Raw genomic sequence first — 27,693 nt, forward strand, 5'->3', positions numbered from 1 at the left:
AAAAGAAAATAAACTTATGATTATTATACGTGGAAATACGATTATAAAGTACTATTGTGAGTTGGGATGGACAGATTCCGTCCGAAGTGAAAAGAATTAAATGTGGCTCTGACGTTGGGAGTTGATAGTTCTCGTATGTCTTTGAAAATTCAATACCATAAGTTACCAAACCAAAGTCTTCTGTAACCTTAAGAACGCTGTTAGTGAAAATTAAAACCTGATTTATTAATTTCCGGCACTCTCATTTTCATATCCTGCAGGAGAATTTCAAGCCCTACCAAGGTTATTTTCATTTTCCTAGAAATTCTGTAATTAAGAAATTTCAATTTAATGAAGAAACTTCATCGTTCATTTTGGGCATACATTTTACCAACCCTGATGTGTTGGTGGCCTTTATTTCCTAAGGCGTAATTTCATTTTCTAGCACCCAACTTCATGCATTTGGTATATCTTCTAGCCTCTGGGGGATTTTTGGGAGTTTCGTTAACTTATGAGACACCATTAATATGCTAATAATATTGAGTAGCAATTTTTTTTTTTTTTTGCCACCACGCCCCAACTTTATGTATTGAAGTTTACCAAATTTAATCATGAGTTTGTCCCATCTTTTACTCCATTCTGCTCCTCTGTGCTCAGGGGCTAAATTTCTCTCCTACAATTATTTCTAGTCATTGCTCAACAGTTCTACCTGGCCTCTACTGATTAAATATTCAGTTGATGCCTGAAATTATAGAGAGTACCTTGATTTAAATATTAAACTTAATTTTTTTTCAAGAGAGATTTCTATTTTCTCTTTTTAATTTTTTTTTTTTTCAGAACAGTAAATAAGTTATATTTTCCCTTTTATTAATTAACTAATTCTTGTAAATAACTCCTTATCAAAAATTTAAATTGTATTTTGGAACGAACAAACTCCGTCAGATGGTTTTCCATGCCGATTTCAAATTTTTCTTTTCCTTTGTCAATTTACATTTTAAATTTCAATTTAACTGTATTATTGTGTAATGTGAAATGTAGCTTTTCGGTTAGCCTCTTTGGATCTATTGTGGCTCCCCTCACTCTAAAGCTCACCCTCCAGACCCATCCTTTTGATCAGACTCTTAATTCTGGAGAGCGACTCTTGGGTAAAGCTCACCGGCCTTGGTTTTTCCTCTCCGAGGAGTTACATCTTTAGCACACGTGCAGTGCCGTTTCCTTTTCTTCCTGATAGAACCTACAAAGGCTATCATCTGCCAGGCCTAGGAAAACTAGCTACAATTTTTCAGGTTGAGCTAGCTGCAATTAGATTCTGTGCTACCGAGATTAAAGGGCGAGGAATTATTAATTCTAAGGACCTAATTTTCTCGGCTGCTCTACGAGCTATTAGTTCCTACCAGGTCAATTCTAGGCAGGTTTGGGACTGTCTGGGGCACCCTGAAGGAAATTAGTGACCAAAATAAGGTCTTTCTGGTTTGGGTACCCGGTCATGCAGGATATAAGGGAAACGATGTGGCAGATTTATTGACCCGAGAAAGCTCTGCGGAACACTTCGTTGGCCCGGAGCCCTGTTTTGGGGTTTCGAAATGTGTTAAGACTGCGACCATTCACTTATGGGTGCAGAGTCAGGTCTCAGGAGTGGTGGCTCGCTGGGCAGAAACAGGTGAAGGAGTTCATTAAAGGCTATTCGCCGAGGCTGACTGCACAACTAATCCGCTAAGGCCGTGGGGCTATAAGGATAATTGTAGGCCTATTAACCAGGTCACTGTAGGCTCAGAAAACGCAAGCATCGCATGGGCCTGGCAGATGATAGCCTTTGCAGGTTCTGTCAGGAAGAGGTGGAAACGGCACTGCACGTGTTGTGCCAGTGTGAGGGGCTTGTCCTGGCTAAGGATGTTACTTCTCGGGGAGGAAAAACCAAGGCCTTAGAGCTTTACCCACGAGTCGCTCTCCAGAATTAAGAGTCTGATCAAAAGGACGGGTCTAGAGGGTGAGCTTTAGAGTGAGGGAAGCCGCAATAGATCCAAAGGAGTCGCAGTGGCGTAGGCCTTGAGGCCGCCCTAGTTTAATCTTTCTATTGTTATTATTACTGTTTTGTTCGTGAGAATCAAATTGTTTCAAAATTTAAGTTACAAAGTTTCAGGATTGTTGAAAGCAAAAGACGTTTGAGAGAGCCAAATTTGTATTTTTGGACAAACAATTTTAGAATTTAGAGAAATATATACAAAACTATATAAAAAATATTATTCAATTTGAATTTGAAAATGTTTATTTACAATTTAAAACTTTTTATACAAATATATATAAAAGGAGGTTTTAGGCTGCATGCCGATATCCTCTCCACAACATATCAACATTTACATTGGATACAAGTCGAACTTAATGCTAAGGGAAAAATTTTTTAAAAAAACCTTACTACATAAGATTAATTAAAGCAAGATATGCTTTAGCCTTTTGTGCTTGTATTTTCTATAATTAAGAGAACTTAAGTTATAGTTCATAATACTTTTTATATGCGGATAGGGACTATGTGTACAGGAAGTTACAAAGTTTTCCGTAGCATTGTAGATAAATGTGAACACGCTGGCAACATCAAGTGCTGCATGCATGTAATCTACGGGTGTCCACCGGGGATATGATCCAACTAGTCTCAAGCATTTGTTTTGAACTCTTTGTAACTTCCCGTAGTTGGTGCAACAAGTATTGGAGCGGATATAAAGATAGTAGATCAGTTTTTTATTAAGAAAATCTAAGTTAGAGTTGCGGTTCAAAAGAGGAAAGAGACTGCACATAATTCCTACCGCTTTATCACACACTGAGTTTATGTGTAAAAAATATTATAAAAAATTAAATGTAAATTAGAAATATAAAATTTTCAATTATGGAAAACCTAAACTGAGTTAAGAACACAGACTTTGCAAACAGTTACAAGAGACTCTAAAAAATAAAATAAAAGTCGAACTGAGAAGACGGAAATAAAAGGGTCAGGAAATATCTAATTATTTTTCCATTTCTTGTTTGAAGTTTATTTTTTAATACTTAATAAAGTTATGTCTTTAAGTGTTCTCAAGTAGCATGATTAAGCATTCTTCTAAACAGAAGACTCATTTTAATATAATACCAACTTCCGTTAGTGAGACTTGAGATACTAATAAACTTCGTTTTTATTAAATCGCCAGCGATTTCATTCTAGTTATTTCAAGCGGAGATTTCATTTAATTCTAGCTCCCTTTGCTAACTTGGCAATGCAATACCAGTTAGTAGATTTCACACATAGCTAACGTAAACTAATCGCGATGATTAAAAATTAAATATTAACTACCTCATTGTTGGTAAAGGAAAACTAACACGACTTTGCTAAATTTTTTAAAATTGAATAGTCACGTGGAATATCTGTTTTGAGATCATCCTAATAATTTCTCTAAATTACGGAGTTTTTGCAAAAGCTTAAAAGAATTTCTTAAATTGTTGAAACTGTTTTGATACAAATCTAAGATTAAAATTTATTAGAAAATTTTATTGTTTGGCAAAATATATACAGGGTGTCCCAAGCTATATGGATAACGACTTTTTCTCGGAAACTAAGATAGCTAGAAAAAAAACTAAAAAATACGTGTTCACTTAGCAATCCCCGGCATGATTCTGATACACCTAGATTTAGAAATGCTTTTAGATAAGCTGAAATAAGAAAAGAAAGAAAAAAGTTACGAATAATCAACTTGTTTTTCAGGGATACCCAAAGGAAATAGTCCGTAGTGTCAAATCCGGTGAACGAGATGGTCATTGAATAGCCCCTGTGTCGATATAACACCAACAGGCATGTAAAGAGATTTCTCGAAAGGCAATTTGATGGGCGTGTTATATCGACACGGGAGGCGATTCAGTGGCCACCTCTCTCACCGGATTTGACACCTATGGACTATTTCCTTTGGGGAAACCTGAAAAACAAGGTGATTATTCATAACTTTTTTCTTTCTTTCCTTATTTCTGCTTACCTAAAAGCATTTCTAAATCTAGGTCTATCAGAATCAAGCCGAGTTGGCATCTGTAGATGAACTAAAGCAGAGAATAATAGATACCTACGTGTAAGTCGGTTAAAGCCGAATCTATTTCTTTGGCAGTAAGGGACGATTGGCAGGCAAGTGCATGTCTATGTATCTCTAATGGTGGAGGCCAGTTCGAGCATGATCTGTAATATTAATGAGGAGTACAATTTATAATAAAATAGTACTTTTCTTCTTATTCAATCAAAAAACCGTTATAATATTATCATTTTGAAATTTCTTATAAGAATCATGTTTTCATTCATAACTTGTAAAATATCGCTCACAGAAAAAAACCGTTCAAGTAAATTTTTCTTTAAAAAAATAGAGGAATCTATTTCTGAAATAAAAACCCCACCTTCCCATTTGAAAAAATGAAGTTGGTGCCTGTATCTCGCTTCTGGAAGCACCGAAAAAAAATTTACAAAGTAAATTTGGATTCCTAACAAAAAACTAAGGGAACACGTATTTTTTAGTTTTTTTCTAGCTATCTTAGTTTCCGAGAAAAAGTCGTTATCCATTTAGCTTCGGACACCCTGTATATAGATATTTTTGTTAATTTGTGAAATTAATTTATTATAGATACCATTAAAAAGAAATACCAACCTGGATTACAAGGGAAAAAAAGCAATATATCAATTCTAACTCGGGGTTATGGTTTATACATAGCTCTAGGAGCTATGTAGAGCTGCTGTGTGGAGCCACGCAAAAACCGATCGATGTGAAACCCTCCAAGCGTGATATTGATGAGAATTTAATTGCTCCCAGACGGGTTGTTCCTCACATCTCTCTTGGGCACTATTACACGTCACTAAGTTAGGGTGCTAGAGAGTTAGCAGAGGATGTGGCTAGTGTCAGAAACAGTTTAAGAAATCTGTAATGTTAGTAATTTGAAAATGATTCATGCTTTTTATTAGTAGATATAGTATATTTCAAGACTATACAAAGAAAATATTAGCATAAAATTTATTTTAAGAAAGAACAGTTCATATTATTAGGGTTTATCAAAAACCTCGATTGACCCTATAAAATTGAAAAAATTAGGCATGTTCACCAATTTTTACTCCTCAAAATCTAGCGTTACAAAGTTCGGGTTGCAAGGTGGTCATATTAAAGCTTTCACAATCAAATACTGAGAAAGTATAGCGTGGTTATGAATTTTGCAATATTGAGAAAATAAAGTTATGCTATGCCTAAGGATATGGAAGTGATTGCGGTCTTTTAATGTCAAGATTGCGGTCTCTAGGTGTGGTCAGCACAAGTCACAAATGAAACCTGCCTAAAATGGGATATGTTTAGTTTAGGTTAGAACCTGCCGATAAAGCCTTGATGAATCTTAATCATTTAAGACACCTCTCTCTACATTAAGAAATTAGTTAAAGAAGTAAAGAATGTGAAGAATAAGGAGTTTATCATTGTCAGTAACCCTTTCTGTTGGCTGCAACTAGCATTCATCAATCTCTGGAACACGGCCACGGATAGTGGCGCCCGTTGATAGACAGCTTATTCGCGGATTATGTTAGCAGTGCTACACCAAACGGTTTAAAAGGATTAGAAACGCTGCGAGAAGAAGCAATACGGGCCTTGTAATCTATTATCTGTTGGGCAAAAAAAAAAAAAAAAATACGTTGAGTTTGTTATGTAGATTGATGTTTGCAACGTAGAAGAATCGTCTCTTATCTGTCGTCTGGCGGACGATAGATTGGTTATCTAGACGGAGTCACCTAGAATGGATTGTCTGAATAGTTCGTTTGTCTGGGGTGTTATTGAACTCCATTGCTCTAGTTCAGAAATAAGAAATTTTACTTTTTTTTTGGTAATGGGAATAGCAATTGGAGCATTCTTGGCTCTTAAAGTGTTTGTATAGATTAAGAAAAAATTTAAAAGGATGAAAAATATAAATAATGTGAGGCCCTTTATTAATAAATATCTGAATTTACAAATTATAACCCAACTGTATGACGTTTCTATGTTGACCGACACTAAGAACGCAGTATCCTGTACGATAGAAATCCATTAAGAAAATTTGACATGATCGATATCAATAGTTTTCCATTCTTTTTGTGAGAAAGACAAAATTTAACAAGTAACGTATTATCTTTGTACGCAAGTTGGAAGCGTTAATATTTCAGCAGTTTTATAAAATATCATTAATTAATTAATCATGGCGCTACAACCCAGTGATGTGGTTCTTGGCCTCCTTAATATGTTTCCGCCAGTCGTCCCTATCTTTAGCAACCGCCATCCAGTTACGAACTCGAAGGATGCTCGTAGCATCTTGAGCTACACCGTTCTGCCATCGTAACCTGGGCCTTCTAATTCCTGCTTCGTTTCCTGTTTGGTGTCTCCCTAGACGTTTGGAGGGAATTTCGTCAGCATCCATTCTCGCCATATAGCCAGTCCATCTCAATCTGCTCAACTTGATCCAATTTACTATCCGGGAGCTCTTCTAATAGTGGATACAGCTCCCTATTGTGCCTACGTCGCCAGGTCTTGCCTTCACGTACTAGGCCATAAATCTTTCGAACATCAGCAGACGGTTTTCGTCCGCCTTTGAGGTGGTCCATGTTTCCGAGGCGTACACCAAACGGTCTTGTAGAGCCTCAGTTTAGTGCCTCTCGTCAATAATTTACTTTTAAAATGCTTACTTATACCATAATAGCATTTATTGGCTGACATCAATCTCCTTTTCACTTCCTGTGAAACGTCATTTTCCGCTGACACAAGGGATCCCAGGTTTTTTCTGGATTAATTAAATTCTGGTACTTCCTTTTCGGTTTTTATTATTCTGAAATTGACTTATATTAATAAATTTAAGAAAAAAGTAATTACGCTTTATTTTTGAGATACTGTTCATTTTTTTAAATGATATTTTCTAATTAAAAATCGTAGAAGCTATTCGACGATGCTTGTGTTATATTAACGGAGAACAAGTAGTCTGAGAATATAGATCTCAGAGCAGATGTATTACGGAATGACACCCTTAGTTTCTTGATATTTTCATTATTTATAAGTGATTTGCTTAAGTAAATTATTCAGGAATAATGAAGCGAGGGGCGACAAATCCCCTTTTTAAGGTACATTTAGTTTGTCTTTTGTAATCGGCTTACCTTGTATTGCACCTTGGATTGAACATATTTCCTTTTACAAACTAAAAGTACGACTTTCAGTTAAAATCTAGTACACTCGTAGTTATCTTGCAGAAATGTACATTATAATATCCGGATAATGAAGACAGTAAAAGAGATAAGGGCTCTAGTTAGAAATATCAATAGTTTCCGTGATGAATGTCATATAATTAAATTAAATTAATTTCCGTGATAATGTCATGTATTAAAGATTTCAGAACGCTACATTTTGTGACTCTTGCTAACTTTATCTGCAAAGGTATCCGTAAACTTTATTACAATCTAAATGGCTTTTGACTTGTTGGAACATTCACCAACAAGTCAATTACAAGGTACATTCACGAACACGTCATTATGGGCATAATGTATTGATTGCATAACAATTTTATAACTAAAAGAAAATATCGCAGTAACTAAAAAGGGAAGGGATTAACTCAGAGATTGGCTTATACAGATTTCCGATGCCAGGAATCCCAGGTTCAAATCCAGCTCACTGCCCGGTGTTTAAAGATGTTGTTTGTAATAAGAGAACGCTGTCTGGAAACCGGCAGTGCACTGAAAAAAAAACTGAATTTGTTGATGCACCTTAAATTTTCAGTTTAAAATTCAACACTTCATATCGTCTTAATTATAGCGTTTCTAAAGTTGGTTTTAGACTTTGTTGTAGAGATAGTAGTATCCATTATTTGTGTTAAATTCTACAGGGTTATTTAAATTTTGAGTTAGATCAACTTCAACGTTATTATGTGGCGATAGTAATAATATTTATTTGACTAAAATTTTAAAGATTTCAGAACGCTACAGTTTGTGGCTATTGCTTACTTTAACTGCAATGGTTAACATTTATTACAATCTAAAAATCTTTTACAAATTCAATATAAATATATCAAAATGTATTTAATGGAAACTTTTTCTAGATTATTCATTTATTTTTTCAATTTTCTTTTATTATTTGTTATTACTTTTGTTTGAGTTACTTTTCTAAAAAAAAAAACAACGAACAAGTCTACAAAAACATAAAATATTGTTAGCAAAGTTAGGAAAAATCTAATGGAATTATTTATCTACTATATTTTTCTGTTCTGTTCTCCATATACTGGAATATATATAGAACATTGTTTCATTTTATTTACAAATATTTATATTTCTATGGACAAACTCCCCTAAGATCGTAGTTACTTTGCTATAAAAATGTTATTTTTATGCTCAGACTCGTGGGGACAACTATATGATCTAATATATTTCATGAAAAACTGGAAAAATAACTTTATCAGACCTGCAACTTATTTTTACCTTAGAAATTTACTAAAATAACAATACCTACTTAAAGTTAAGTCGGAGTTAGAGTTTAATTTTCGCTTAGAGTTACCCAGTATTATTAGTTATTAAATGTTATTATTGCTTAGAATAGTTTAGTGAGATATTATTGTGCCATCTAGGTCATCTCATTTTCGAAGGTACTATCACGGATCATTAACAGTGCTACCAATTCCAATAATCGACTCAATACGAGGGTCGTTTGAAAAGTCCGTGCAAAAATAAAAACTACTTAATTTTTTTGGGTAAACCTTTTTTATTTTTCAACATAGTCTCCTTTTAGGCTTATACACTTCGTCCAACGCTGCTCTAGTTTATTGATCCCTTCCGAATAATAGGATTTGTCCAAGTCTGAAAAATAGCCATTCGTTTCTGCAATCACCTCCTCGTTTGAATAAAATCTTTTTCCCGCCAGCCATTTCTTCATATTGGGGAACAAATAGTAGTCCGAGGGAGCCAAGTCTGGAGAATAGGGGGGAATGTGAAACGAGTTGGAACCCTTTGTTTAGATTGTTCTTTGGTCTCAGGAGTGTAGTGATGTATCCATGTTTCATCCACAGTGACGAAACGACGCTTAAAGTCCTGCGGATTCTTCTGGAACAGCTGCAAACCGTCCTTGCAACACTTCACACGATTTCGTTTTTGGTCAAGCGTGAGCAATCGCAGCACCCATCTTGCGGATAGCTTTGTCATGTCCAAATGTTGATGCAAAATATTATGTACCCGTTCATTCGAGATGCCCACAGCACTAGCAATCTCACGCACCTTCACTCTTCTGTCATCCATCTCCATATCATGGATTTTATCAATTATTTCTGGAGTAGTAACCTCAACAGGGCGTCCAGAACGTTCAGCGTCACTTGTGCCCATATGGCCACTCCGAAAATTTTGAAACCACTTATAAACTGTTCTAATCGAAGGTGCAGAGTCACCATAATGTTTATCAAGCTTCTCTTTAGTTTCCTGAGGCGTTTTGCCTTTCATAAAGTAGTGTTTAATCAACACACGAAATTCTTTTTCGTACATTTTTTGAAAATCACTCCACTTCCTCGATTCAAACACAAAGAAATAGACCGATCTGGCTGAAACTTGGTGTGTGTTCTTCCAAGAGATGCTACTAACTAAACATAACCTCGATGCGCGCCAGTAGTGCTATCTCTCTGACTTTGCACGGACTTTTCAAACGACCCTCGTACACTGGATTCCAAATAATAATTTCAACGCTTGTTATATTCATCACTTAATAAGGGAGTATTGGCTCTTTATAGCAGCCGTTTCCTTGACCCATCTCTTGCTTGCTTATTTATTTATTTTGTCGGAATTAAAAGAATTTTCAAAATAACTTCGGACCGATGTGAAAAAAGCAGTAGAAAGATTTGTACGATGTGCACTTAATAAGTTGCAATTTATGTTGCCTAACAAAGAAGCTGGTTCCATCTTATTTACACTTCACCCACATTCCTACTTAAAAATGCAATGCCTACTACAGCATCCAAAAAATAAGAAATGTTCTTCCTAAACAGACGAACATTGCACTCAACGAACAGAAGCTGTGACAGAGATTTATTTCAAAAATATGTGTTGATCCATAGTGTTGGATAATTAGGCGCCACGGTAGCCGAGCGGGTTAAGAGGCGAGACCTGTAAAGCTAATAAGTATTGTGTGGTACTAAGTTCGATTCCCGGTCTTAGACCTTGGATTTTATTTAATGGTTAATAAAAGTAATTTACAATAAAGTACGTTTGCTAGTCGCCTTCGTCCACGACACCTAGTAAATGGTAGTTGGACGTTAAGCCCCGCCTGAAAGAATAGGCGATTACTTTACTTTACTTTTTACTTTAGTGTTGGATAATAGCATGGATGATTCATGACTTTTCACGGAAATAGGGAAAGCTATACGAGGGAAATTAAAAGAGAATTTCTTTTTTTATTAATATAAAAGTATAGATAATGTAACAACAATATCTTAGAACATCCAAACTCTTGCGTGATAATATCTGAAAAATCCTTCCATACGAGTGAATCACAATTTTTGATCATTTTACACGATTACATTATTTCCACTTATTAGCGGTTAGCGAAGTATTTGGAGAAAAAAACAAAAACAAGTATTATTTCTGCAGAAATTGACTCTTCTTATTTTTATTTAATTTTTTGTATTTGATTTTAATTTTAAAGATTAAAACTAATATTATAAACCTTTTAGTTAATTAGTTCTGTCAATATTCTAATCAAGGAAGCTGTAGAACCATCAATTGATTGGTTTAGCTCTAAGATTCACTGCAGTATATTTGGATGCTTAGACTCAAGACATGTTTATACATAACATTAACAACGTCTTATTTGCTTACAATCTGTTGTATTTAACTGTTCAGATGCACAAACTGTAGTTCTGGTACTGCTGAATATACTGATTACTGTACTAATGAATTATTTTTCGATGGAAACCGAGGGTGAACCAGTAAGTATTGTCCATAGGCCTACTGTGTATAGTACATCTAAAGTGGAGTTCAATGACGTATTGGCCAACTTCATCTTTTCCTCTGTTCTTGAGTGACGTCACTTTAAAGTTTTTTTTCTAAAATTATTACTTTTTTCCAATAAAAATATTATTACTCAAAAAGTTTTAGTCCAAATTCGATTCTGGATGACACGGTTAGAAAGACAGATAAATTTGCTAAAAATTGATACCATTTTGAAGCATAAGTTATTCTCTAATCAGCCTTAATCTCCCTCCGAATGCGGGAAAAATAAAAGTTATCGAAATTTTGAAGAAAACTCATTTGGCTCTTATGTGATCATTATCAGACCTAGGTGCTGGCACTTTTTATAAAAGTTTCCTTGTTTAATGGGCTTTCAAACGGTATATCATTTTCCAGGATTCCTTTTATCTTCTTATGAGAAATTGCGTTTGTTTTACCAGAAAACGTGTTCACGAGTACTCAACAGTGTTATGGTACAATAGAAAATTTTGAAACCAAGTCTAACAGATAAGGGAAGTTTATTTGTAAGACACCTTGTTGAATTGGTTAATACCTAATTCAGATAGAACGATTATATGTTAGTGGGTTCAAAGGGTTGTTAAGGCTTATTCACATTTTTTTCTTTTTCAACAGGGTAGTTTTGTGTGAAATTGTAATTTGGAGTAAATACAAACTATATGAATTTTTTTTATAAAAGTAGTACTTGTTTAAAATATTTCCTAACATTTTCTCAAATATTTCAGAGTTTAGATTTATTTATTTATTTATTTTTTCTTTCTTTTTAGTGCAATTTGTAACCATTGACTTCCTTATTTAAAGACAGCCTACTTTAAAATTGACTACTGGTCCATCTAAAAGAGTTTTCTATGAATTAAACAACTTGATAACAAACACTCTTGAGTGCTCGTGAACACGTTTTCTTACAAAACAAAAGTAATTTCTCGTACGAAAATAAAAGGAATCCGGGAAAATGATATACCGTTGGAAAGCCCACTAAACAAGGAAACTTTTATAAAAAGTGCCAGCACCTGGGTCTGATAATGATCACATAAGAGCCGAATGAGTTTTCTTAAAAATTTCGATAGCTTTTATTTTTCCAGCATTCGGAGGGAGATTGAGGCTGATTAGAGAATAACTTATGCTTCAAAATGGTATCAATTTTTAGCAAATTTATCTGTGTTTCTAACCGAGTCATCAGAATCGAATTCGGACTAAAACTTTTTGAGTAATAATATTTTTATTGGAAAAAAGTAATGATTTTAGAAAAAAACTTTAAAGTGACGTCACTCAAGAACAGAGGAAAATATGAAGTTGGCCAATACGTCATTGAACTCCACTTTAGATGTACTACACACAGTAGGCCTATGGACAATACTTACTGGTTCACCCTGTATAATCATCATTTAAAAAAATATGATTTATTTTTTTGCTTTTAAAAATTATATATTTTTTAAATCGTCATTTCCATTCTCATTTTTATATTTGACCTTGTACATTCAACTCATCCCTAGAAAAAAATTGAAAAATCAAATGCTTTTTAAAGATTGTAAGTGCTTTTACGACCGGAGTGTCTCTATTAAATGTTTTAAAATGGAAGAATAGGTGAAAGCGTTCTATAGAGAGCAGACGTTGCCATGTGCAGGGGATAAAAATTGTAGAACTTGATGCAAAGCAATTATTATCGTCGTGTCATTCAACTTGAACAGAAAAAAAGAAGCACTTTGTAAAGCTTTCTATGGCGTATTTAATGACTTCAGATAGCTTGGTCTCGGCACTTTTTTTGTCACTCCATCGTTTTATCAAAAGGAACAAAAAAAAAAAGTTTGATATTTTAGCGTTGAATGCGATGCATTTCAGCTGATTCTCGATGCGCACATTCTGATCGGATAGGGATATGTGTTACTTTAACTAGTGGTAGTTTATAGTGATTCAGGTTTTAATTTACTTTAGCCAGTTCTATCTATTTTTAGCTTTATTGGATGTTTTATACAAAATGTCCCCCTCTTAAAAAAAAGGTTTTACATATTTTATGGTACTTCGAGTGATAACGTTACCATTAACATCGTGGTTTATGATTCAACAAATTTTACCAACCAGTTAAGCGTGGAATTTAGTTCAAAACTTCCCCCACAGTGTGCGGAATTAAAATCAGACCATGACGTGTATACACGTCGAACGCTCAGGGCAAAACAATCAAAAGTTTACAACGTCATAATAGTCACTGCAAGCGACTTTTTCTGCAATCTCTCTGGGGCTTGAGATTACCAAAGCATTCTGTGCTCATTCCAAAATCTTGCACCGCTTCACGTTATGCATTCATCTAGTTAACTAGAGACGTAAGAGGCTTTTACAAGGAAGAAAAGAGCTCTTTGAATTCTGTGCAAAATGAAATCATGCTCGTACTGAGGTCTGAATCTCTATCTAAGGTAAAAACGGGCATTGCACATGGGTTGAGAGCTTCCATTTGTTTGCGTAATTCCCAATCTCTAATGCGGAGACCAAACACATCATTTGGCTGACTCCCACCATCCCCCCTCCGTATAAAATACTTGGCAGTTCTATTGGTAAGATAAAGGAAACATCCCACCAAATAATATTCTTATTGTATTTTGTTAAAATTTCGAGTTTTTATAGTTCATGGCAATTTTATATTTTTCACAACGAGTATACACGTCGAATGCACTGTAATAAAGATTTGGTTTGACTTCTATACGTGTCAAACACGCTTAACTGGTTGATGACAAAAAAGAATGAAAAGTTATTTACGATATTGATTAAAACCAAACTGTCATATGTTGGTCCTAGAAGTTTTAAATCAAATTTGATCTAATAAATAGTTGAAATTTATAATAAAATTGTATTATATCGATGGTCTAAAGTAGAGTTCCTCAAATGGTGAAAGTTTTGCTGCGATTTATTTTTTTTTAATATTACACAGATAATGGAAACCTCACGCTACTTACGGAAGTGGCACATTAGAGAGAAACTTAACCCTATCACTGCCTCCGGAAATGCAAAAGAGAGCTTTTTGCAGCGAAATTGTTTCAAATAAATGTGGATCTACTTACGTCTTTGTGTGTGCATAACTGAAGTTTGAAGAAAAAGCGTTTTTTGAGACAAACCTGAAAAAAAAAAAAAATGAAAATTATATTTTGTAAAGTTGCATTTTTACCCCAAAAAACCTTTTGTAAATAACCATTGATTACCAGATTCCATAGTGGAACCGATTCGAAATATTAAATATGAACTTCTCAATAAAAGTAAAGTAAAGTAATCGCCAATTTTTTCAGGCGGGGTTTAACGTCTAAATACCAATTAGGCGTCCTGGACGGAAGCGACTAGTAAACATACTTTACTGTAAATTTCTTTTATTAACTATTAAATAAAATCCAAGGCCACTAGACTGGGGAATCGAACCCAGTACCACAATGCATATTAGTTTTACTGGTCTCGCCTCTAACCGCTCGGCTGTCGTGGCGCCTTGAACTTCTCAATACGTTTTTGAGTTCAGGAGATCTTAAAACGAATATTTTTCGTGAAAAATCAATATACAAAAAAAACTACACTATAATATGCAGATTTCTCTAACCTTTAGGAGAAATTAAAAAGTCCATTACCTAATTGCTCTAACAAAATTCAATATACCTACATTTTATATTATTTTTTCCCTTTAATGTTAAATTGGAAAAGTCAATTTCACTGAGTTCTAATCAATGTTCTCACCATTTCTAAATAATACTTTGACAAAAATAAAGTAGCAGAAAATAACAATACCTTGCTGGCATACAAACAATCCGGTTTACAAGAGTTTTGCATTTCCTTTTCAGAACTCTTGGAAAAGTAGTAGATGTTTCTTGTAAATTCTCCTTCCAAATGCCGTACGTGCAACTTCCTTGACTAGATGGATAAAAGCCTGAGTCCAATTAAAAGTAATTAATATTCATTTGTCGTTAGTATTTAATTAGAAAACAGCTAAACAAGTGATTCTTATTTTAATGACTACACTTCCTAGGTCTATAAGATGCAATTCAGTTCTTCCAGTTTCGAACTAATTCTACTTCAAATAATTGTGAACAAATTTTAAGTATTTATTGTAACAATTTTGTTGCAATACTTATTAAATTAATTCACATTGAAAGATTTGTTAATATTGTTCCTGCAAAAAGAAGTAGGTTTAAAGGTAAATTGTGTCAGGAGGTCAGAGTACCTATTCAACTGCAAGCCATCATTGCTTTAATTACAGTTCTATAATTACAAATGTTCGATTAAACTTCAATCTTATGAAGAGAAACATTGGCACCTCCCAATCACTTTATATCTCTTCTAATCAAACTCTTTCACCAATATCAAGTTAAATTCTTGTAATATCGACTGAAGCGGAAAGCATTGCAACCAACAAGGTTCTCCTTAGACAGAAGCTTTATGCGAGATACTGGACCGAGAAGATTCTCTACTTGTACAATGCTGCAAAGAAGATCTATCCAAAAATTGCATTCCATTTGAAGTGTCTCAACATCCGTGGTTATTGGCGCCCGGAGCTTTTTCCAGTGCACTGTCAGCCTTCGGACAGCCGTTTCCTTCAGTTAAGCCAAATAAATCCAGGGAATCGTAACTGCAGACATTGTGCATACAAAGCAATGCAACCTCTCTATAAATAAATAAAAGTATATTTAGTAGACTTAAAATAACTTAACATACAAAGTAAATGACTAACAAACTTAAAGATTCAATCCTGTTTTTCGACTTGCAATTTTAAACCTAACTAGTATATTCTTATGGACTGTTTTCTTGTGCCTCATTCTGCTAGAAAAAACTAGAAATTAATAAGAAAATATTATAAATAATAAAACAAAATAAAAAGAAGAAAAATGAATATGATGTTAAATGAGTGTTAGGTACCAATTTCGAAAGAAAGGATTTTCGTTTAACGAGTTTAGATCTGTGTACTACTCTTTAGTTAATTAAAAAAATTTGCTAAAATTATTTAGTATTAGTGAATAAAACATAGATTTTCTTGAACTACACTATAAACTTTTGGAATTTACAGGTTGTGAAGAGCTAATGAAAAAGCCGAGTACATACAAGTAGATAGATATAGGTATGTAGATGTTTTTCATGATGAGTGTACGTTTTAAATTTATGTAATATTTTTGAGAAAAAGTCAAAGTTTTTGGAAAAAATTAGAAACTTGCTATTTCCTTATGTTTGGGCCACCAAGGAAAATACTTAATATTATTATTTTGAAATATAAATTAGCTTATTTAAAAGGAAATTTAACTTTCTTTCTATTAAGCTTATTGAAATCGTTTTAGCTTTAGTAGTTTGAGAAATATAGCCAATTGTTTGCTAAAAAGTAGTAACACCTTGAAAAAACATAAAATTAAAAATATCTATAAATCGGAGCCGAATCGAGCCATAGTTTATATAGAATTTTTTGTTGCAAATGATGCCCAGAATCACCTCCCGAAGTTTCGACCACTCCACCGTGTACACCCTGTATACTTCCGAAAGAGTCCATAATTAACTAGCAATGTGAAAAACATAATTTATTTACTACCACTCATTTTAACTTTTATTTACTTCTATTTTTTATTAAAGGCTACTTCATGTATCGAGCCTAATTTAAATTTATTGATTTTTTTCCCTACCCCTAATCAGGGAGATGATTAAGTCAAATTCTCGTAATTATTGTTATTTTTAGAGCAGTAAAAACGGAAGGAATCTGAGCTCCAAAAGTTCTTACATCCCCTGCTCAAAAAGAATCCCTCGTTTCTTGATCAGTTTGCAAGTCTTAGTGCAATACCTGAGAACACCGCTACCTTTCAATTTACCAAGATTTCCCCCACATCAGCATCATCACGGCTCACTCCTCATCCTTCATCATCACCAGAACCCCTTATTAAATGATTAGTACCTTTAGTGGCCAGATGAATTTCTTCTACAATCTCTCCAACTTACTCAGCCATCACTTTCTGTTAATTCTGTCACTAACAGGGTTTCAAAATTGGCAAGGCTGGTTTAAGGCTACAGAATTATGTACTCTCTTAAGTCCGTCTGTTAGTTTTTTTCGTTACTTTCAATCCCAGCTTGAGTCCAGGGGACTCAGAAGAGTCTAACCATCTTTACCTGGGCAAGATGATCCAGACATTTTCTGAATTGTGCCAACAGCACAGAATTCCAGCTGGATATATAAGAAATTAAATTTTTATACATGTTTGGAGGTTCCCTGGTTATGATTTTTATTTATTTATTTTAACGGAAGTATTATGTACTTGTGTGAGTATATGATTGAACAGGAAGTAAAATTAGTGTAAAGCTCATATAGAGTGTTCCGTTTTGGTCCTATTTTCTGTTCCATTACTATGGTTTCAACCAAAAACCTTCAGACAGAATTACCATTTTAGTCACCAGTATTTCATCATTTTCTCGAATTTCTATTAAACTTAGAACTTGCATTGTTTATATAATCTATCGCATTTATTAAAAACTTTTTTTTCCCCGAACAATATTTTTATGGAGATATGAAGAATAGATTGAATGAGGAGCCAACAAAATATGCTTTATACGTTCCGGAATGTTTAGTAGCAACGAGCACAATTCATTCCCAACGCTCTGCGGTAATCGCTTTCCTTACTGATATTTATTGTCGTTAGAATAACTATGTAATTAAAAATGCGTCTGTTATCAACTCTAATAGTGCTGTAATTCGTGTGTATGTTCCATAAAAATCTCTTTTTGCCTATCTTGTGACATGGAATCCTCATAAAACTTAGTTTCTTCCCAAAATTACCAATTTTAGCCATAAAAGCTCATTTTATTGAATTAAACAATTTTTTTCCTAGTTTCTAAACATCGTAAATAGTGTTTATTTTAATTAAAATGGACGGAGAATGTTATTTCTCTTGGCGACATCTGTTTGCAAAATTACAATCATTAGCAACAAGGGCTAAGGATAGAGAAAATCGTAATATCATTAATGAACAGCATGTTTAACTATTCCAATCTGAAATACATTATATAATTGCTGGTGGAGACATTGCTCTGACTTCTGAGAAAATTAATTATCATGGTTGCTATGATCAAGCAGTTGAGATATGTTCCTAATTAAATCATTCGCTATTCAGATGTAACAGATGTAAAGTTGCCGTACTCTATTTAATTGGTGGACACAGTTATGTTACTGCCTGTAATCATGGCCATTAGACTCTCTAGATGGTCGGTCGTCCACTGAACAGATTTTAGTACTTTAGGAACTGAATCTTCAAGCAAATATTATTTTTATTGTTATTTCCACTTATAATTATTATAAATTAAGTAATAAAAATGTGAGTTAAAATAAAGAGATGGTAAATTAAATTTGAAAAGTATAATACCACGGATAAGGTATTTCTGGTTTGGGTACCCGGGCATTCAGGTTATAAGGGAAACGAAGCGGCAGAATTATTAGCCCGGGAAGGCTCTGCGGGACACTTCGTTGGCCCATAGCCCTGTTTTGGGGTTTCGAAATGCGTGAAAACACATGCATCGCATGGGCCTGGCAGATGATAGCCTCTGTAGGTTCTGTCAGGAAGAGGAGGAAACGGCACTGCACGTGTTGTGTCAGTGTGAGGGGCTCGTAAAGGCCTGTGAGGAGCTTTACCCCAGAGCCGCTCTCCAGCATCAAGAGTCTGATTAAAAGGACAGGTCTGGAGGGTGAGCTTTAGAGTGAGGGGGGCCACAATAGATCCAAAGGGGTCGCAGTGGCGTCCTAGTTTAATCTAATCTAATAATACCACGGATTAACTACCAAAAATCCAGATTGAATGACAATAAAATATGAAATTGTAGCCATTGGATGATGTGATAGCCTTCTTCTTGAAGTGGCGATTGGTGCAATAATTTGTTTGCGCAATGCAATTCGAATAATGTCCAGCGAACTCATGTTAACCTAACCGCGTAGACTTTTCTTGAGCTTGAGAACTCCTTATCCAACTCTTCTGGACTTTACATTGACCCCTGTGATCGAGTAATTTCAACCCTCATCTTTAGTGATGAAGTGAGGTTTTTTCATTTTTTTTCTTCAGTTTCTTGAGGAATTCTCTTTGCCTTTGTGAATTCTATTCTTCTGCAATTTCTTTACGTCTATAGTTTTTTTTTTAATTCGCATTCAATTTCTGCTAATTGGCGTCCCGTTCCAACAATTTTATTCTTATGTCTGGGCCTCTGTATTCCATTCTACTAAAAGTGCGATCATATTTCGCTCACCAGCTTGACGTTGGTGATCATTTTCTTGAAACCATATTCAAAGTCCACTTATAACATCGAAGGATTTTCCTTTCCTTAATATTTATTAATTCTATTAGTAATTAGTCACAATTATGAACAATAACAGTTCTTGGGAGCGGGAACTGTTCCCCTCATGGTAGCCAAATAATCAAACAGGATGTGAGAAGCGGTTATCTTCTTTCTCTAGCTGAGTCTACACAGAAGTCCTATATTAAATAACACTAATGTTTAGATATTTCCTGAACATATCTTGACCAGCGAGAAGACCATTCAGTTATAATATTAATCCTGTAAAACATTTTTACAATGTACCGATTTTACACAGATTGGACAAGCTTCCATAAAAAATAAAATAAAGTCATTAATAATAATAGGATGAACAATTATTGCAGTTTCAGTCATTATAAACTTTATGAAATGATAGAAATGATATACATATCTAAGACAGAAAACAGTATAAATTTCAAAACTGACCCCAACAATTTAAACAACATATACGCCAACTTACTACGCAATACTTGACAATTGGTAACACTGACTTCCTTACAACCAAACACAGATCACACACAGACCGATCACATTCAGTCCATGAACAGACAAGATTGAGGACACACCAACTCTCTAATGATGTAAAACAGTATATTGTAAATTAGGTAAATATTTTTGTAAATTTTCGTTACATTATACATATTCATTGTAATATAATTAATTGGTTATATAATTGTTACCACACTGTAAATATGTTCCACAGCCCTGAAGATGACCTAGTCACTAGGTCGGAAAGCTCGGCATAATAAAGTTTATAATGACTGAAGCTGGCATTAATTTTTCATTCTATTGAAACTATGATTCAGTCACCAAAAATAATGAACAGTAATTAATAATAATATTAATTAAAAAAATAATTTTACATAAAGTTTAGAATTCGGTTCGGGAATAGTTTAGAATTTCTCTTCTAGTCCTGTACCCGCCATATGCATGAAAACCATCGTAAGAACCACGGTTTTCCCGAGAAAATCCTTTAGTTTACAAACCTTGTTCAATCTTACTAAGCCCCCATTAATATGGGACAAACATAAGTCCAACAACGGTGTGCTCATAGATGTAAACCAAAGTCTAGACTAGAGCAACGTAGTTTCAGTGGTCTACTGCGGTTAATTAGAGAGGATAGAGCTGTCTTGGTGATAGCCTGCCTTAATTTCAGAGTCCTGGTTAGTAATATCCTGCGGAATTCTAAGGTTTTATTTGTCCTTTTGTACTGTGCGTCACTTCTATTAATTTTTTTTTAACTTACGGTTGGATGCTGACTACGGAGAGAGAAAGATTTTGGCCGGTAACCTTTGTACAAGTCTAGTTTTCAAAAAACTAACTCGTAAAGTAATCGAGTTTGCAACAACGGCCATTTATGGGACATTATAATCAATATTTAATAATATTGAAAGGAAGCAAATATCGTGGGTGTAATGACGAGGGTTAGTGATTTGGCGCGAAGATCAATGGAGAAATGAAACTCATTGCGAAAGAGAACGGCCTCCAAGTACATTGGTACTTGCCGAACTGCTACTCTAGCTGGCAGTGGTCGCGATAAATAGGTTTACTGTCCTGTATTGTTCCCATTACTGGACTATCTCTCCAGTAACTGTTAGCTGTTAGAAGTTAAATTACTATTAGTTATATTAAATGTAATAGTTCAGTAGTTTGCATTAATAATCATAACAATATTTGGTCAGAGTATAACAATAATAATAATAACAATAATAATATAATATTTCATGGTTTTAATATCAAACGGGTACAAAATTTAATTAAATAAGTAAACTTAACTAATTCTGTATGTAAATGATCTGGACCGAGATAAACTTAATTCATAATCTTACTTAGTTCATTAGCCAACAAAAATTGAATTTTAGAATTACAGACCCACACTGGGTATTGTTGATTTAGGACCTTCCTAGACGTGGTTCAGGAGCCTGGCCATTCCCCGGACTGCATTATCAAGGTGAAATAAGGAGCTAAAAAAATATCCTCATTATTAATAATAACCTCATCCTTGAATCTTACCGGTACTTTCATGCAAAGCTGAGTTCCTGATCGTTATTTTTATCCTGTCCATTTAGAGGCTGCTGTTCCTCAGGGAAGTTTAACTCGGTGCAAGCCTTCTTAAATTCAGCTAATTTTCCTGCTCATTTTGACACAATTCTATTTTCTTAAGCTGATGATTCAGCGATTCCTATAATCCTGTTCCGATTCTTGATTCTAAACGCTTACATTAGGAAAATATCTAATTACTTGGAAGACTATCTGGAATTATTTACATCAATCACAGGCTATGTAATCATTTGTTGAAACTATGAGCTTATTCAAAACATAGCCAAAAATATTGATTATCCTATCTTTCTACTTCAAAATATTCTCGTTCCATGAACTAGCGAATTTCATTTTGTCTATCCCCAGAAGACAACTGCAATCCATTGTAATTGACTTCTTTCCAATAAATTTCTGGTCCTTTAGTTAGTGGAGCCTAACCATTGGATTTAGGGCGTTTGCAGTTAAGCATTCATAGTTGTGTTTCTAGATAATCACCATATATGCATTTACAACAAAGAAACAAAAAATTAAGTGCATAGATTTTCGTTATTAAGCTTGAAATGTGGTAAAAATCAGTTGGACTGTTTCAATGAAAAGCGTAGATTATTAATGTTGAAAGCTAACCTGGCGCTTTTCAGTTGCATTATCGATCAGTGTAATATGAAACTGCGTTATACTCGCAACGCTGCTGTAGTTTTATTTAACCAAGTTTTAATTAAACACTCCATACTGTTGACCCCTTTTCCAAACACAATTTGGTTGGTTTTATATCAACATCATTATAGAAACCATACTTTTCGGTTTCTATAATTTACGAATTAATTAAAATCCAGGTGATCTTGTTTTTATTGTGAACTTATCTTCTTCAAATCCTGTTTTATTCAATTTACCACTTGAAAACCGATCTAGTTTTATTTTAAAACGTTTCAATCGAGACATTGTACGCCTTGTCAAGCATGAATTATCTCCCTTATTCAACTTATCGGAAATGTTTTGAGAATTATAACAGTCCATTTACAGGTTACCTATCTCTTTGAATTGATTTTGTAAAAATAATTTTCATTTCTTTTTAAATTCTAAAACTAATAGATAAAATAAACGGTAATTCGATAAAGTAATTTATTATTGTTTTATTCTAATCAGTAAAGTACTGACGAAAAGCGAGATACAAGTTAACCAAATAAAAGAAGATTCTTCTTTCTTTTTTTATTTAAGACACATCTACTTCTGAAATCATTTTTTAGAGCGCTGACGATTTCCTAACATTTTTCTCTCATTGTTGTGGGTCCAGATCCCAAGATAATGATCAACTGTGTTTATTGTCAGTCTCATAACTCGTTTCTACAAAACAATACATATTTGTACAAATGTATATAAATGCTTAAAAATAGTAATAATTATGATGGTATTTACCACATTTTATCTCTCTGTGAATCCAAAACCCAAAACCAAATTAAACATACAAGTCTAAATACACTAATGTTTTGTATTTTAAAAAGTTAGGCTCAAAAACCAGGCTTTATAAAGGGTTTCACCTGGTTACAGTCATTCCAACGCTCTCTAAAGTACAAACTTATGTCCTCACTTTACAGACGTTACAGACAACACTATCCATCACCTGTAAGCTATTAGAAACTCTAAGGAAGAGAAGATCCTAGAGCCGGAAGGTGTATTCCTCGTGAGAATCCAGAACGTTAACCACATTGTTAATCTTTTTTCTTCTTTGTTTTAGGGAATAATTATTATCGACAATAAAAGATTTCCCATCGTCAAGAAATCTAACGCCGATTACGGTCATCTACTATATTCCATTTTTTAATTAAATAATGACCCCATTATGGCAAATAATATAATTGCAAAATTTTTAGGAGCCTCTTAAGAACTCTTAACAATAGCTTTAAACCGATTTACTAGATAACAATATCAATAAGACTATAATGGAATGTTTATGTCACTTCCTAAGATATTTAGATATAGCGAACATGCTCGTTAGCAAACGAAGTTGATGTTAACTAATACTAAAGCAAGTTACGTAGCAAATTGCAATGTGTAATTCCTTGTGTAATTCCCCTTAAGCTCTTTACTGTTATGCCAAGGATGTGATACTAAGATATTCTGTCTATTTCCTACTTATTACTAAAAGATAGAATGATAAAATAACATCTCAAGTTATACAGTTTAATAGAGATTCTGTCAAGGGTTATTGATTTATTTACGCAACTATATTAGATTTTAAATATTAAAAAATCCCCTCTACTAACTTAAGTCAACCCCAATTACGTTTTAATAACACTAAAGCTAAAATCAGAATTCGCTAAACAGTGCTTCAAAATCGTTAATTAATCTCGAAATTTTGGGCTACTTTTAAGAAAGCTCATGATATTCAAAGCTGCCCATCTTAACAGCCAGTAACATGATCTCTACTTAGAGATTTGGGTTCGATAACCCTGGAACATCAAGCCATTAGTGTTGTCATTAAAGGCAACGGCTAATTCAAATTAATCCATCCCTTAAGAGAACTAATCTCTTCAACAGAAAACTGATTTGGATAGCTGTACTGAATGGCAAATGGATTGATTGATTGGCAAATTGCTTTAAAGTTATATGAATATTAGCAGTTTTTTGGTTTATCGTGAGAAGTTAAAAAGGTTGTAAAGTAGAAATAGGCAAACCTCGTACTAAAAAGGCCATCCTTTAAATATCCTCCTGGACGTGGTACTTACTGAGAACCCAATAGCTTGGATGAGTGATCAGAATTAATGTTACCACTTTCTTAGGAAGGCGCTATGAAGGAAAGAATAGTCTCTCGGACACAAGATTAAGAACAGGCCAGTTCGTACTGTAGTAACGTATGCAAATGAAGCCTTACGTATTCCTGAGCATACAAAGTAGAATGCAATCAGGAACATCGTTTGGAACAAAATGGGCCAAGAAAATTAAAGTATCTCTACCAGATGTAGTTAACAACGCGATTTCTGTTGCAGAGAGTTCTAAACTCGTTAAACCGAAAATATGTTCTTTCGAAACTGATTCCTAACCCTCATTTAACCTGATATACACCTCTTTCTTCTTTTTGATAATGTAAATTTTATATTTTTGAATATAGTTCTTAAATTAATTAATTATTAAATTACACGTTTGCAAAAAAATAGTACAGGATTTGATGTTTCTGATCAATTATATTCTTATGGTAGGTGAATTCCTTTCATAATGCCGACGCTGTTTTGACCCCTATTTTTTTGCAATTAATAAGAAATTTCTGTATTAATTTTAAAAATAACCACTATTCATAGTATACCTTTCGAAAGGTGTTTGTATGTAGATGTTTTTCATGAGTAGTGCATATTTTAAACTTATATAATATTTTTGAGAAAAATGAAGTCAAAGTTTTTGGAAAAAATTAGAAACTTGCTACTTGTTATGTTTGGGCCGCAAAGGGAAATACTTTATATAATTATTTTTAAATATAAATTAGCTTATTTAAAAGGAAATTTAACCTTCTTTCTAATGAGCTTACTGAAATTGCTGTAGCTTTAATAGTTTGAGAAATACAGGCAACTGTTTGCTAAAAAGTAGTAGTACCTTGAAAAAACATAAAATTAACCAATATCTATAAAACGGAGCAGAATCGAGCCATAGTTTTTTGTTGCAAATGATGCCCAGAATCGCCTCTTGAAGTAACGATAGTCTTTTACTGAATACCCGGTATAGAAACTTCGTCTAAATAGGGTGTATGATGTTGAGATTGATATCATAAATGCTTGGTATGAGAAGATGATGGCCAAGAGCCTAGGTCAGAACTTAATAGCTGCGAACAAGCATGGACCGTAAAACTGTGAAGAGAAAATAAAGATGTTTTATGTTTTATGGATCTTTAATCACAATCTCTGCAACAAATTTCTCTACAAAACATGAACATAACTACTATAAACTATAAATACTATAAACAAGTTTTTTTTATTGATTTATGTAGGTGACTAAACTAAGAAAGTGATGGTCTGAAATGCTGGCTGCATCGCAAAATTTATAAAAAGTTAAAAAAAATAGATCCATCGCTGATACTTAGCTTATTGCACAATTCAAAATATCGAAACATGTTGCTGCAAAAGAAAGTCCAACTCCAAAAACTTGTTTTACTACCTTGACAGTGCTACGGTTTAAGTTCCTTAAAATACAAGATGAATAGGATAGAATAGAATTAATCTTTATTACAATTAATATGCACAAAAAATAAATATACGAAGTATCAATGTAACCTTCATAACAAGTGAGGATAACAAGAAAGGTTTAGGTGTAGGATAAGAATGCAGGGAAAAAGAGGAAAAACCTGCAGCCAGTGTAGAGAGTTAGAGAAGGATATGTTTAATTCTTTTGTGACTGAATGGTACAGAAGAATCTGTAGGAGGCTATGACGCGACAGAGTGAATGGAAAGGAGTTTGAGTAGACGATTTTGGATATAGGAGTGTACCGAGGATAATGGATGCAGTCTCGTGGAGTGAGTCAATTTTAGTGCGTCGAGGAAAGTCAATCGTGAGTCTCAGAAATTAGTTCTGTCTTGCCTGGAGTTTCTTGATGTTGCTACTACAGGTCAGGCTCCAGGCGGAGCTGGCGTAGAAATACAAGATGAAACCATGATTGTACAAAATAATAATGGCCTAAACCCTGAAATTAGATAAGCAAAAGCCGAGAGTTATAATGCCTAAAGATCCAATGATAATGTACAAATGTTTGGTATATTTGGGTGTAAGCATTTTTTTGAGGAATTTAAAGCCGCGAAGACCTATACCTTACTCCTACAAAATCTTGGTCTTTCCCAATAATGTCTACAATATAAGGACAGTTTAATATGGCAGTTTGTGAAAATATCTCAGCTATAATATACATAAATAACTCAGCTTACAGCAGGAGACGCCATTACAAAAAAGTGATCGTTATCGCCAACTTCAAGAAAGTAGATTTGGAAGAGTATCAACATTATTGTTAATAACTGAGTCATCAATTGTGGTAAGTTTTGAGCCTTTATTGTCGGCTGTATGAGAAGATAGTCTAATATGAACCTGTCTAATCTTGAGTAAGATAGCGCTGAGAATGAAGGTGACCTTATCTGCAGTTTACGGTATCTTAGAGCTTGGTATGTAGTTCCTCAAGAAGCAATTCTTCCCAGTCAGTAGTATCCATGACTCCTTACGGAATTCTGCTTCTCTATGAGGGGCTGTATGCAATCTTTAGGTGAAGACAAAGTGAGGATCTTTCTGAATTTCCCATCTTTGACTATATACGTACTACTTATTTTACTGTGGTCAACTCTTCTACCAGTACATTATCAACAATGAATACGCAAAATAAGTCTCAACTCCTTTATCTAACATACTCTCTACAAAATTCAGAATTTGCGTAGAAGCACTTTACTATTAAATTAAATCGTCGTTTTAACTAATATCTAAATTGAATTAAATTCGTTGAATTCTATTCAAAGTTTAATAATTCACCAAAGAAGCTGACAAAAAGCTAATATTTGTAAGAGAACTGTAATATTTTATGACACAAAATAAATTTTATAATCTAGAACATACACACATCAAATAATAATAATAGAGGAAAGACGTTTTACTAAAGCGCACGAAGTGAAAGCTTGCGATGACAAAGAGATTTTCATATTTTCCAAAGAGAATACAATGAAAATAAAGTAAACAGTGAGGCAGTGTGCTCACCATTTTCCATTTATTTTACATTAGCTGTTAGCTTGTGGTACATACAGTACAGTGGTCGTGGGTGCCATACAAGAGCTTAACTTATAAAAGAATGACCCGTACAATCCATAATGAGCAAATATTGCTTTGTAGAGATTAACATCTCTTTAATACCTGTCTAATTTACTAATGTGTGAAACATGTTAATTAAAGTTTCTGTTAATATTTTGTTTTTGTGTTGCTTTTTTTAAAGTAAAAATATTCAAGAAATCACCTTGAATCTTTTTTGCACAAGAAAAATAATATTTTTCTAGTACCTGTTACAGAAATATTTATTCTTTCCAAACAAACACTACCTGAATTAGTTTCTTTGTTCACTAAAAAAACCTTTTGAGATTTTCACTTTGCTTTGCTGAAAAACCATTCCATAAAACTAATTTAAATAAGCTTCTCCAAATATAATGCAGCAGCCTTTATATCTTCTGTCCATTTGGAAATGACTTCTTCGGAAATCTTGCCTTCATTGTTATTTCGTAACATGAACGATGTTGATAACATTGTAAAGAGCATAATATATATATATTTTTTTAAATTTATTTCGTTATTTACAATCTGTATAATATAATGTACAACAAAGAAATAGGAAGAATGAAGTATAAATGGATGCGTGAAAGGCAGGAGGAAAGAAACTGCCCAGCTGT

The 27,693-nt window shown here is 33.8% G+C and overlaps 1 protein-coding gene across 7 annotated transcripts in view; it reads left to right on the top strand.

Annotated features, from left to right (window-relative positions):
* The window catches only part of kek2 (leucine-rich repeat, immunoglobulin-like domain-containing kekkon 2 protein), a 562,599-nt gene that overhangs the window by 148,736 nt on the left and 386,170 nt on the right, over positions 1–27,693 (top strand). For 5 of the 7 annotated variants that reach the window (XR_012460208.1, XM_074133670.1, XM_074133666.1 and 2 more), the window contains exon 2: positions 15,996–16,046. The exons of the other annotated variants lie outside the window; for them this stretch is intronic. The gene's annotated coding sequence lies outside the window, so the exon portion shown is untranslated. The remainder of the gene's footprint in view (positions 1–15,995; positions 16,047–27,693) is intronic. 7 annotated transcript variants of the gene reach the window in all.

This window comes from Rhodnius prolixus, unplaced genomic scaffold, assembly GCF_049639745.1.
Source record: "Rhodnius prolixus isolate KJV_2025 unplaced genomic scaffold, Rpr scaffold_10, whole genome shotgun sequence".
In the NCBI taxonomy this organism is placed as follows: Eukaryota; Metazoa; Arthropoda; class Insecta; order Hemiptera; family Reduviidae; genus Rhodnius; species Rhodnius prolixus.